The 12,665-nt window shown below is 44.5% G+C and overlaps 1 long non-coding RNA gene across 1 annotated transcript; it reads left to right on the top strand.

Annotated features, from left to right (window-relative positions):
• Positions 1-1,697: 1,697 nt before the first annotated feature.
• LOC129046778 (uncharacterized) lies at positions 1,698-10,325 on the top strand. Its single transcript, XR_008508549.1, has 3 exons — positions 1,698-3,894; positions 5,164-6,956; positions 8,457-10,325. It is a non-coding gene; the product is annotated as an uncharacterized LOC129046778 (long non-coding RNA).
• Positions 10,326-12,665: the final 2,340 nt, after the last annotated feature.

The following is a 12,665-nucleotide window of genomic DNA, read 5'->3' as shown; positions in this document are numbered from 1 at the left end:
TTTTTGTCTTTCTAGGGAAATATTCAGTTTTCTTTTGAGGTTTACTCAGATGAATTTTAGCTCGGGTTGGGGGTGTCAGAGCCTGAGCCCAAGTCCAGTGAAGACTTCCAGCTTATTTTAATGCATGTGAGCAGATTGGGATTTGAGACCTCAGGTCTTCAGTTTTCAAGATCCTGACTGACACAGATCAATGGGTTTTATTCCAGAAACTCAGCTGGGACAGTTAATGCCCATTAAGTTGGAGACAGTGGGGTCCAGGCAAGTGCCAAAGTGCTTTTCTGAACTGGATATTATTAAAAAAAAAAGAATTTGTGGCTTGGTATAAATGTCTGAAAGCACAGCATTTTAACTATTTGACGAGACAAGCCAATGAGATAAAGAGCAGAGAGAAATGAGTGCATAATTTACACATTTGTTGAATGACTACTCCAATATTTTTCACTCTTTCCAGTCAAGTGGACCTTTATTTTCTGTGTTAATTTGTTTAAGACCCCCTTCCTTTTCCAGTAAAATCAATTCCCCTCCAATAATTCCCCGTCCTGTGGTGCAGGCTGGGTGTGTTTGGGAAGGTTGCTGGCGGGACTTTGGGGAATTGTGGCATAAGTGGAATGGGGGAGTAGGAGTTGGACTTTTTATTTTATTTTGGGAGATAATAAGGTTTTAAATGCTTTGTGTCTTCTAATTGCCTTTCACAACCCTTTGGAGCTGTAATCAACTGCTTGAGAAAAGCGGCACTAAAAAAATCAAATTTTGACTTCTCAGAATTAAATTCCTCAAGACTTTCCTCAAGGATAGGGCATTTTTGCATTTTTTACTTTGGAAAAAATATTACTGGAGGGACAAAGCAATCACATCAGTGATTTGGTCACTCAGAGTAAATCATGGCTGTCCTGCCCATTTTCATCCAGAAAGGTCCTTCCTTACAGTTTTAGAAATGCTGTCCATTCACAGCTTAATTATCTCAGATCACCTTCAGAGCTTTGCACAATGTATGATTTTCTCAAGAATTCAGTGGTATTAGAATTTATCTCCCAGTAGGAAATTGTCATTTTAAGTGCAGAGATACAAATAACAATCCTTTTTTTTTTCTTTTAAAGATAACTTATCTAATACCATAATGCCAATATTAAATAAATCTGGGGATGGAACAAGGAGCTACATAAATAATTCACTTTAGCTATTAATGAAATACCTGTGCTAATATCCATGGATTTATTGCACACCAACCATACACACACCAAATCTACTCAGAATTTTCCTGCTGAAGACAAACAAAGCAAAGGGGTTTTAAAGGCAGAATTGAAATAATGTGGAAGCACACAGCTGACTTTTATAAATACATGAGCAAATACATGTTGATTGCTACTCCATGCTGATAAATGCAGCTTATTGAAAACTGGGAGAAGGGAAAATGTCTGCTAAATATTACAGTGTGGCTGAATACTAACCAGGAGAGAGATTTCAACTCCATTGTCGGGAATTCCCCAAAGCTTTTGCTTTTGCTGGTGCTTCAATAGGCAGCTGTGGCACGTGTAGGACAAACAGAACTCTGCAAAAAACTAAACCCTCCCACAGGAGCTGGAATGGCAGAGTGACAGATCCCTGGGATAAAGATATTCCTGGGGTAAATAAATTGATAGGATTGGTGTGGTGCTGCTGATGGAACTGTTCTCGTTAGAACAAGCTGATTTAAATGAGTGAAAATATCTAGAAAGTTTTTCTAGGAGTGTTTCTTTTTCATTTTTGTTTAGCGAGAAGTAAAAATCTCTTTTTAAGTGCTCTTATGTGTGAAAAGGAGCGAGCCAAACAAATCTTCCCCTCAAGGAGGAAATCCAGCACTTCAAAAGGGACACCTTCCACTATCCCAGGGAATCCAAGTGGCCTTGGACACTTCCAGGGATCCAGGGGCAGCCACAGCTTCTCTAGGAATTCTATTCCAGGGCCTCTCCACCCTCACAGGGAGGAATTCCTTCCCAATATCCCATCTAACCTTGCTCCCTGTCAATAGGAAACCATTGCCCCTTGTCCTGTCCCTCCAGGCCCGTGCCCAAAATCTCTCTTGGAACCCTTTTAGGAACAGTTCTATAAATATATGATATATATTGAGCTTCTTTTTTGGGAATATGCATTGCAACATCACAAACATGTTACAATGCCTTTTAGCTGCATTTTTTTAAAATTTTATATGAAGATTAGCAAATACAAACTGAACAAGTGTTTGAATTAAGTGAGGAAGTGTTCCTTTAATGAAAACCAGACTCCCTCTTTTCAAGTTTCTGGGCTGCTAGATCCAAAAATGAGAATAATACCTACAAACACACCAAAAATGAGGGAGCAGCAGTGTGGAAATTAGTATATTCTAATGGGAAAATTATAAGAAATGCAGCTGTGCTTGCTCTCCCTACCAATCCCAACCTTCCGATTCCCCCAAACTGAATTGTAAAATAATGATCTCCTTTTCTCTTTTCTCCCAAGATACACAGTTAATCCCTGATATAAAAATACATAAAGGATACATATATTTGGAAAGAACCATTATTAAAATAGAGAAAGTCTCAAACCAAAGCATTTCCATCATTTCCAGCTCATATTTGAACCCAGATCTAAATTCTCTGCCTGGGCTGGTCTCTGTCTAATCCTTTTGTTTATAACCTGATTTTCAGGGGGAAAATCAGACTATGGCTTTAACAGGAACATTTGGCTGGTGCAGCGAGCACACATACTGAAATAATCTGAAACAGCCTGTCTGCTTTAGCTTTTTTAAGCTCCTGATTATTTTTTTTTGCCTGGTGATTTCAAATGGCAGCATAGTCAGAACAGCAGGCAGGCCTGGGAGAGGCCCATCACTGTTATCATCAGCTGTTAAACAGAACAGAGCTCCCTAGCCTGTAACCAACAGAAGACATGTTAATGAGTTTAATGGAAGTTACCCAGGTGTCCAGGAGTGCCATGGCTCTTCTAAGGTCACTGGTGGCAGGGCAGGTGTCCCAGCCCCAGGGAATGTGGCACTTGGGAACAGTGTCAGCCTGGGGGACTTTGTCATTCCCTCCAAGCAGTGATGCCTGCAGAGGCTGCCTGGAACAGAGTTAAAGGCTGGACAGGGTTAAAGGAATAAAGCAGGGATTTATTAAAAGGATACACCTTGGGCTGAGACTCCACCCATGATGGACCCCAAGTCACGAGTTTTCACATTTTATAAGTTTTGGTCCATTCCATGTTGGGTTCATTGTCCAATTCCAGCTCCAGGTTGTGCAGCCCCACCCTCCCAGTTTCTCTCCTCCATCCCTGCTGTTTGCAGTGTTTGGGGCTGAAGCTGCAGCGCTGTCCTTGGCTCTGGGGCTGGAAAAGGGAACTGCTGACACTTTAGACGGAGTTCAGAGTCACACACCATGGCGGTGCGGAATCTGGAAAACATGGAAGTTAAGACTGAAGGCTTCAGCAGGAGCTGTACATTTGGGGAGCAGCAGCTGTGTGGATGGGCCAGCTTGGGCTCTGCTCTCCCTGGACTGCAGGGTTGTGGTTTTGTCTGTTTGGTTTAGCAGGGACCAGTTGTGACCCGATTGCAGATGGCAGCTGGTGCCATCCAGTGTCTCTGTCCTCTGGTGCCCTGAAGATATGCAAATGAGGAAGAAATGCAAGGGACAGCTCCTTTGTATAAAAACCACTATGTTATGCATAATATATAACCACCTTTTCTTCCAGACTGCTGTTGGTTTGTTTTGCTAACGTGCCCTCTTTCTCTCCTGCATCTCCCGCCACCAGGTCAAAAATAAAACTAAGGCAACAAGAAAAAAAAAAAAAGACTGTCAACAAAGAATTATTCTGGGACTTTTGAGAGAAACCAGGATATTTATGGATTTACTCTATTCCCTGTGAGAACAAGTTTCTGAGATTGTAATACACTGTCAAATATTTTTCAAGGTTAACAGTTTAGGGACATAATTATGTTGCAAGTTGTCGGCGAGATTAATTAAGGGTATTTCAGAGATATGGGAGAAAAATTGTTCCAGCAGCTATTAGAGGGTGAGTAATCCCAACTCGAAGAGTAGTTCCCCTCCAGTTCAGTCCTCCTCAGAGAAAATATTCCCATGTTTAAGGCATAATCAGAAGCAGATAAAATGTGCAAGTTTGGGCTGAGAAGAGCAGTGATGGGGAAGCAATTCTAGACACAACCCACACAGTCTCACAGCCAGAGCTGGGATGGCCCCAGAAAGGTTATTTAAAAATAATTTAAAATAAATATTTCCCTGAGCCAGAAAACACCAAAAATCTCCCACAGGCAAAGAAGGTAGAGGTAAGAGCCAGGCTCAGCAGAGCTCTCCTCAACATCAACAACCTCTGGGAGGGCAGTGGGGACCTTATTATCCATCACTGATAGAAAATTACTGGGCCAGTTAATAAAACGTCAGGGACTGTTTCTGAAACTAATTGCAAGGTCCAGAGAACTGTGAATATGAGAGATCTTAAATAAAAGAGAAAAAAAACATCAGCAACCCAGCACTTTAATCAAAGCACTGCAACCAATACACATATCTACCCATCTATTTATAATCTGATATTATTTTTAATCCCTTTTTTCAAATCCCAGTCACTAATGAGGGATAATGCTGGATTGAGGAGGGCCAAAGAGATTTATTGATACCAACTCAGAGCCGTGGCTGTAAATCAGGACAGTGAAGAAGTATGCCACTGCTGGCTTATGTTCTCTTCCTGCAAAGGACAGGGATGAATGAACAAGTGTCTGAATGAATGACTGAATAGATGAATGAATGAAAGAATGAATGCATCATCAAATAAATACATTAAAATACATTGCCAGCTCGCAGGGCTCGCATAGCGCCAGAGCTCTTCGGGGCCTTTGTACAGACAGAGGCAACGGCGGCCTTGATTTATTATAAATTAAAATCTGCTTTGCCCAATCCCTCCGAGTGTTTAATTTTTACTGAAGGTCAAAAGGTGCTTTGCATTTGGAGCAAATGCATCGCAGAGTGCCTCCTGTTTCCAGTGAGGAGCACCGAGCTCCTGCTGCCCGCCGGGGCTGCCTGTGCTCAGGGAGGGACCCCGGGGTCCCCAGGGCCACCACCACAGGGTGACACAGCAGCACACTCCCTGTGGGAGGATGCAGTTTGCTGCAGTAATCAGCCTTTTTCTCCTTCCTTGCAGGGCTCAAGGCCCTCTCCTCCTTGCTGACCAGAAGCCCAGCCTGCGTTTCCTGGAATCACGGAGTTATGGAATTTTGCATTAGCAAAGACCCACCAAGAAGTCCAACCAGTCCACCCAGCACTGCCAAGGCCACCACTGAACCCTGTCCCCAAATGCCACTTCTACACATCTTTTAAATCCTTCCAGGGATGGTTATTTCACCAGTGCTGGGACTGGATGACCCTTTTTCTGAGAAATTTTTCCCAATATCCAACCCCTCTCCTCTGGTGCAATTTAGGGCCATTTCCATTTGTCCTATCAAACGGCAGGATTTGTGATGCCTTTCTGAAATTTAATTCCAGGCTTGCCTGCCACACAGCAAGGTGGCATCTTGTCCTGGGCAAGGAGTAGGAGGGACAGGTGGAATCCTGACAGGGACCCAGTGACAGCTGTGGCTTTTCCAGCCACAAGTGCCAGGTACACAAAGAACATTCCAAATCTCTCTGCCAGCTCCAGTGTGCAGAAACCATCTCTGGAGCTTCATGGGACAAGTTTTATTCTCTTTGAGAAGACTGGGGTGATCCAAATTTAATTATTTTGGGTTTTTTTTCCTGAAATCCGTGTCTGTTTTGAACTTTGCACTTGTGTTTGATTCCTTTTCCCTCTTCTCTAACGAGGTCCTGGAGGATGAAGCTCTTCTAGCTTGAGATGAAGGTCCTCCAAATGAAAAGTACAGAGCCATGGCTGCCAATTTAATTAGCTCTCATGCATTCACATGCAGATGGAAGGATTTTTGGAAGGAAAGAATCTATTCAAGATGAATAAATTACTTCAGTTTTTAAATAACTAAACCAGCAGTTTTATTCCCCACTGCTAATATTTCTGTCAGTCAGGTCAAGGATAATGAAGCAGAATTCTAGAAAGGGTCACCCAAACCTTGGCTTTTTTTAAAAATTGCAAATGTTCCCATTCATAAAACCTACATCTGCAAGTACAAAATCAACAGTTAAATGTTTGCCTTTTCTGTGTCCGTATTTCTCCAAGGAGAGAAGATTTTTACCCAGATTTCACTTATAACATTCTGCTGAAGTTTTTGAAGGAAGAACAAGTCTTCTAAACTTTGTTCCTGTTATTATTTTTACCTGTGGGTAAATATGTTCTTTGCTGTTAATAGAGTCAGTATTTTCCTTCCATAATAAGAATTTTTTCCATGTGTCTCCATCATGGTTTAGAGTTCCTTTTCTCCCAATTTTTGTAAGTTTATTTTTAACTTCTATTGGGAACAAAAAAACCAAAAAACAACCATGAAAACTCAACCCTATAAGGGAACATGGGTTATGGAAGAAAAGAAAATGACCAAAGTATTATGGAAGATATTAGAGATCTACAAAGAGCAAAGAGCAATGTAGCAGGACCCAGGTTATCTGTTTTAGGAAACCACTTCCAGCAGATGAAATAGCTGCTAAAAGCAGGTGTTTATTTCAAAAGCTGCAGCAATGTTGCTCTGTCATGTCACATGAAATCACCCCTGCTGCATCATGCGACGTTACACCGATCGTATGGCGGGGAACCCAGCGGGACTAACAGGATGTGACAGACAACATTTAGCAAAAATATTCACTTATTTGACTCAGATCCTTGCCATCAGCTCGAATCAGGGAGCGTGGTCCCAAATGAGGCTGACAGATGGATGTGAATTCACCGAGGAGCAGCATCCAGTGGAGATCTGAAAGTTTCTTGTTCTGTACCTGGTGTTTGTCCTGCTGATGGTTTTGCTGTGCCCAGCTCCTCTCTCTCAGCATTTCCTCCCTGCTGTGAGTAGTGAGACGGGTTGGTTGTCATTTATTTTGACATAACTCGTGACTTTCACATGAGGGATTAATCACATACTTGGTTCAGAAGTGCTGTCAACTGACAGCTGATGGAATTGCTGTAAACAGTTTTTATATGAGGTGAATTGTGAACTACATGAGAAGGTGTTTGGACTCTGTATTTATGTTTAGAGAGGGACTGTTTTAGGGAGCAAGAGGTTTATCTCTGAAGACACCTCTATTTTGCAGTGTGACAAAGTCTTTTTGGTGGACTTGAAAATATGGGACTTTGTTATTCCTCTTGCAGGAACTTTTTTATGGTAATATTTCTAAAAAAAATATTTAGGAAATAAATGCATGTTCATGGAGACAAAAAAATCAAATATAAGCCAGGCAGCTGGGGTGCAGAACTTGCCATAGTTGGATTTTTATCAGTATCAGCCCTGACCTGGATGGCAATTTCCAACCCATAGGCCCGGACTTGGGCAGCTGCAGAGCTGTGTGCTTGGGCACAATTTGTCCTGGCAGAAATTAGGATGAGAGATCCTCATTCCAGGAGTTAAAGAGGGTTTCAGGGGTGCTGGTGAAGGTAGTCCAGGAAAATCTGGCTGCTGAAGTGTGAACAAATTTACATTTGTGGACCTGAAGCTTCTCGTCCTTACCAGGAACAAGACAATCAATAGTTTGCAGGATTCTGCAAAGAAACCTATAGATGCCAGAAAAAAAGTTAGTATTGTTTCAGCAGTTCATAGAATCCATGGTCCTTTGTCCTCCCAGCCTTCCAGAGGGAATTTTCAAGACTCTGCTCATTCAGGCATTCGTGGCTCAGTCTCCCCTCAGCAGTTCACCGCCTTTGTGCAGATGCGTTTTATGGGGCTGGCAGTAAATGCCAGCAGTAATGCTGGTGATGGAAGGTGCACCTGGGGAATACACGGGCTCATTTCACAGCTGAAATGTCCCCAGACTCCTGTGTGGTGGTCTCAGCACTCTGCCCAAAGGATGCTGAGGGAAAAAAGCTACAGGAGGATCATGGAATATCCTGAGTTGGAGGGGACTCACAAGGATGCTCCAGTCCCACTCCTGGCCCTGCACAGACACCCCAACAATCCCACCCTGGCCATCCCTGCCAGCATGGCCCAAACCCTCCTGGAGCTCTGGCAGCCTCGGGGCTGAGACCATTTGTGGTGGTGTTCACAGGAGTCCCAGGATGAGGGAAGAGATGAGAATCTTGACTCCATGTTTCAGAAGGCTGATTTATTATTTTATGATATATATTATATTAAAAAAAAAGATATATTAATACTATACTAAAAGAGTAGAAGAAAGGAGGCTAGCAAGGATTAGAAAGGAATGGAATGATAATAAAATCTTGTGACTGACCAGAGTCTGAGACACCTGTGCTGTGATTGGCCATTAATTAGAAACAACCACGTGAGGCCAATCCCAGATGCACCTGTTGCATTCCACAGTAGCAGATAACCATTGTTTTTCTTTTCTTCTGAGGCCTCTCAGCTTCTCAGGGGAAAAATCCTGGCAAAGGGATTTTCCAGAAAATATCATGGCTACACTCATTCCCTGGGGAGCCTGGGCAGAGCCCAGCATCCTCTGAAGAAGAACCTTTCCCTAAACTCCAACCTATGGATAGTGCAACCTACACCCAGTCAAAATGGAAAATTCAACCCGTGCAAAGAAGAAGGAGAAAGGAACAACACTGACCATCTGTTTCCTTTGGTATGTGCCATCTTAGCTGGTACTAGAAGCATGTATTATATTTGAGAAATTAATTCCTCATGGCTCTTGGGAAATTTGGGAAGCAGGGCTGCTTTGCATGCTCCCCAGACGCCCCTGGGTGAGCCCCTGCTGTCGCTGGGTTTGTGCTGATGCTGTTCACTATTCCCAGGAAGCCTCAGAAGCCTCCTGGCCTCCTCAGGGCAGTCTCAGGAGATGTGGGGATGGCTGGGAGGATGCCTCAGCAATCTCAGCTCCTGCTGCATCGGGATCTCTAGCTGCTCAGAGTGACCCCAAGAAAAGTTCTAAAGTCTCTTTTCCCAGCCCGGCGCTTGAAGAAGGAGTCAGGGCTCTTCATTGCTCGGTCTCAAGGTTGTTTATTTTATCTTATCTGTAAAAAATTTTCTCCTGCCCTGCTGAGGTTGGCTCAGCAAGACAGTCCAAGGCACTCTGCCTGCCTCCGGGGCGGTGTTATGTCTTTATACTAAAAACTACATGTACAATATTTACCATAACTTTCCAATACCTATCACCTATGTTGGACAGTGAGCTTCTACTCTAAACCAATCTGAAAGTGCCACCATCACAGCAGAAGATGGAGGCCAAGAAGAAGAAGGAGAAAGGCTGGACATGCCCAGTTCCCTCCATCTTGCCTCCTGAACCCCCATTCTAAAAACCCCAAAATCTACTTTTCCATCCCATGATAACTTCACTAATATTCTACTTAAAGTGTCGTGGCTTGCTGATCTTCATACAAGGTTGGTAACTTTCTCCACAGGCCATAATCAAACCCACAGGGGCATTCTGGGCTCTGTGCCAGGGTCTCTGAGCCCCCTGGCAGGGCTCTTGGCCATCCTGGACAGCCAGAGGGATGTGCTGGGTTCTGGCGCTGCTGCTGTGTCCATGAGCCGGGGGTGGGCTGGTGGCCCTGCAGGGACACAGCCTGGTGAGATTCCCTGGAATGCAGCGTGGGATGGCAGCGTGGGAGGCTTGCCCAGCAGCCCAGGGGAGCTGGCATGAATAAATCCCTATCCAGAGGGGAAATACCAGCTCTGGGTGGAACAAACCCAATGCCCCAAGGGCCCACGCCCACCCTGGGGAGCTGCTGAGCATCGAGGAGCCCCCAGCCTGCTGCTGGCTCTGCAGCACTGGCACATCCCTGCTGCTCAGTCCGGAGATGAGCCTTTACCAGGCACTCCATGAAGTGCCAGAACATGTGAAAAAATGCTGCTCCTTGCCCCTGGTCACAGCAGCCTCTCCAGCAGTTTTTAAGGAAAGGTTTCTGCCCATCTCCCAAGGCATTGTGCCTTTGGAGTCTGCCTCACTTTGGAATTTGGTGTTCCAAGTGTTTTGTAGAAGAAATCCTTCGAGCAAGCATGCAATTCACTTCTTAACCTGATGAAAAATAATAAAAGAGTGATTAAACAATTAATACTGGATGTTGCTTAACAGTTTTAAGATGTTTACTTAATAATTTTCTGACGCTTTCCCCCCTTAATTTAGAAATAAGACAGACATAATTGAGCATGCCATCCTGAAGCTTCAAATTGCACTGTGAAGAGAATTGAAGGAAACACATTTCTTTGATTTGAATATTTTTCTCATTAACAGGACATTCAGAATAAAGCAGAAATATTTGATGCACAGAGCCTGTGGCAGTATCAAGTTAACACTGGCGTGCTCCTGCATTTTACCTCATGTTTACTAATCACTCCAAAAAGAAAGGTCACATCTTTCATCACCAAATGGAAACTTTTTGACAGCAAACAATTGGATTTTCAGCACTCTATTTGAAGTGGATTTCAGTGTGGAGAGTGAGAGCCCAAGGCAGTGGGATGAGGTAACTGAGCAGAGCTGTGCTCTCAAGGTGTTGGGTACCACAAACTCTCTGTAAGGGCTCTCTCAGCTGTATCAGGGTGTCATGCTGCTCTAAAGCAGGGGTATCTGAGTTGTAGTTGTTTGGAGAAGAGAATAAGTAAGGTTTGGGTAGGTGTTGGAATGCAGTTTTGGCTCCCAGAACAATGTCAGGGTTGAGACACTGCTGCATGTCTGGGCCAGGATGCTGCAGGACAAGTCAGCCTGGAGGGTAGAAGAGTCACAGTTACCTGCAGAATGTTAAAACACATTCCTCCTCTGAAGAGTCTTTGGTTTTATCTCCTCTGTGCCTCCACCATGGCCTTCTAGCTCTATTCTTCTGATTTTTTTTTAAAGACTTACGTTTTGACAAAGTGGATTTACTTGGCAGCTGGAAAAAAACCATCTTTTTTCCCCAGGTAGGAAATACAGCTTGGTAGTTTCTCAAGCAAAATATTACCCATGTAATTCCTCCTGTTTCTCTCTCCTTCTCATTCCTTCTGCTCCAAGCAGAGGAGCAGCCCTGAAGTCCTTTTGGCTGGGTGAGGGAATTTCTGCCTCCCTGGGAGCAGTGCCCACGCACCCCTGGGTGCAGACAGGAGCTGGCCCAGGGGCTGTGAGTGGATGTGACCAGAGCACAGTGCTCAGAGCTCCTCTCGCCCTCCCCTAGGCTCTGCTGTGAGTTACCCTTGAGACAATGAAGTGAAGTCAGAGGAGTGACCAGGAAATATCACTGGCTCTGTTCTCCCTTCCCCTCCACTGGCTCCACAGAATCAGTCACCTCCAAGGAGTCTCCCAGGTGGTGACACCATGAGGACTCAGCCTTACCCCTGGCCAGGCTTTACACCTGCCTCCTGCAGAAATCACTGCTATGAAAAGATGCACAGGTTGCCTGCAGCTCTGGCACATATTGCAAGGCATGGCACACACCTAAGTGAGATTCATTTGAGTTCTGGGCATCATTAGCACAATAAAAACTGTGAGGTTTTTTTTTTTTTTTTTTTTTTTTTTAGTTCAGACCTACAGGCCATAGCAGAGAAGAGTAATCATAAGACAGAAACGAGTTCCCTAGTTAAAAATTAATTCCCTAGACTAAAAATATAATCAAACGATGTCTACAGTATTTTATGAAGAGCTGGGAGGATAATAAAATTTAAAGCAGTGCAACATTTGCATTTTGTTCATTTCTATCCATATTTTTCCTTAGACTGCCTTTCTGTGTGCTTGTTAATCATATGCACTGCTACAGTCCTGGCATTTTAAGATCACTGTTCACATCAAGATTGAAAGGAAACTAATTACAATCACATTTCAGGGCGGTTGTTCAAAGCTCGTTCGGCTGCGGCTACAGCACGGGAGCCTTGACCTTTATTTGTAAGCATGAAAATAAGGTAAAGATGAAAGATTGGTTTTCCTGCAGCTCATACTCAGGGATCAGGAGGCCCTCCGGAGAGGCAGAGGTGTGAGAAGCCTCTCTCCTCTCCTCTCCTCCTCTCCCAGGCTGGCAGCAGAGGCCAGTAGTGCTATGCAGAAGCTCTGCTCCACTGCGGCGAGAGGTGAACAAAAGCTCCACGGTATTTTTCAGCTGGAAGAACGTGGAGAGAACCAGCAGAGCCGAGGAGTCTTCTTGACCCCCGTGCAGAGCTTTGCAGGGATTTGTTTGCAGTGCCTGGGGCTGCACTCTGTGCTCAGGTGGTCGAGGTGTTGGCACGTGCCAGCTCTGAGCAGTGCCACAGTCTCTCCTGCCACTCATTCCATGGTTTAACAACGCTCACAGCACTCAGGTGGATGCACTGGGGCAGCATAAGGTCCCTCAAACCTTAGGCAGTGCAGGTAATCCTAAAGCAATCCCTGATTTCACTCAATGGGAATGCATTGAGAGTGTGCTGGATAGCAGATTTATCCTGTGGGTTTCACCTCTGTGTCCCTGAATTTTCCAAACTGCTGTTTTAATAAATTTGTTTGTGCTGAGAGCGAGCTGAGGGCTGGTTACACAAACGGGTTTCACCCAGGAGCTGCTGATGGGGGGCTGTCCCCAAATGCTCCTTTCAGGGTCACTGCCCAGTGTTCAAAGCCAAGCCAGGGTGAGTGCTGACCCCCAAAGGATCTCCTGAGCTTCCACCCAGCCTG

Source organism: Molothrus ater, chromosome 10, assembly GCF_012460135.2.
Source record: "Molothrus ater isolate BHLD 08-10-18 breed brown headed cowbird chromosome 10, BPBGC_Mater_1.1, whole genome shotgun sequence".
NCBI lineage: Eukaryota > Metazoa > Chordata > Aves > Passeriformes > Icteridae > Molothrus > Molothrus ater.
This window is presented reverse-complemented; position numbering and strand designations above follow the sequence as displayed.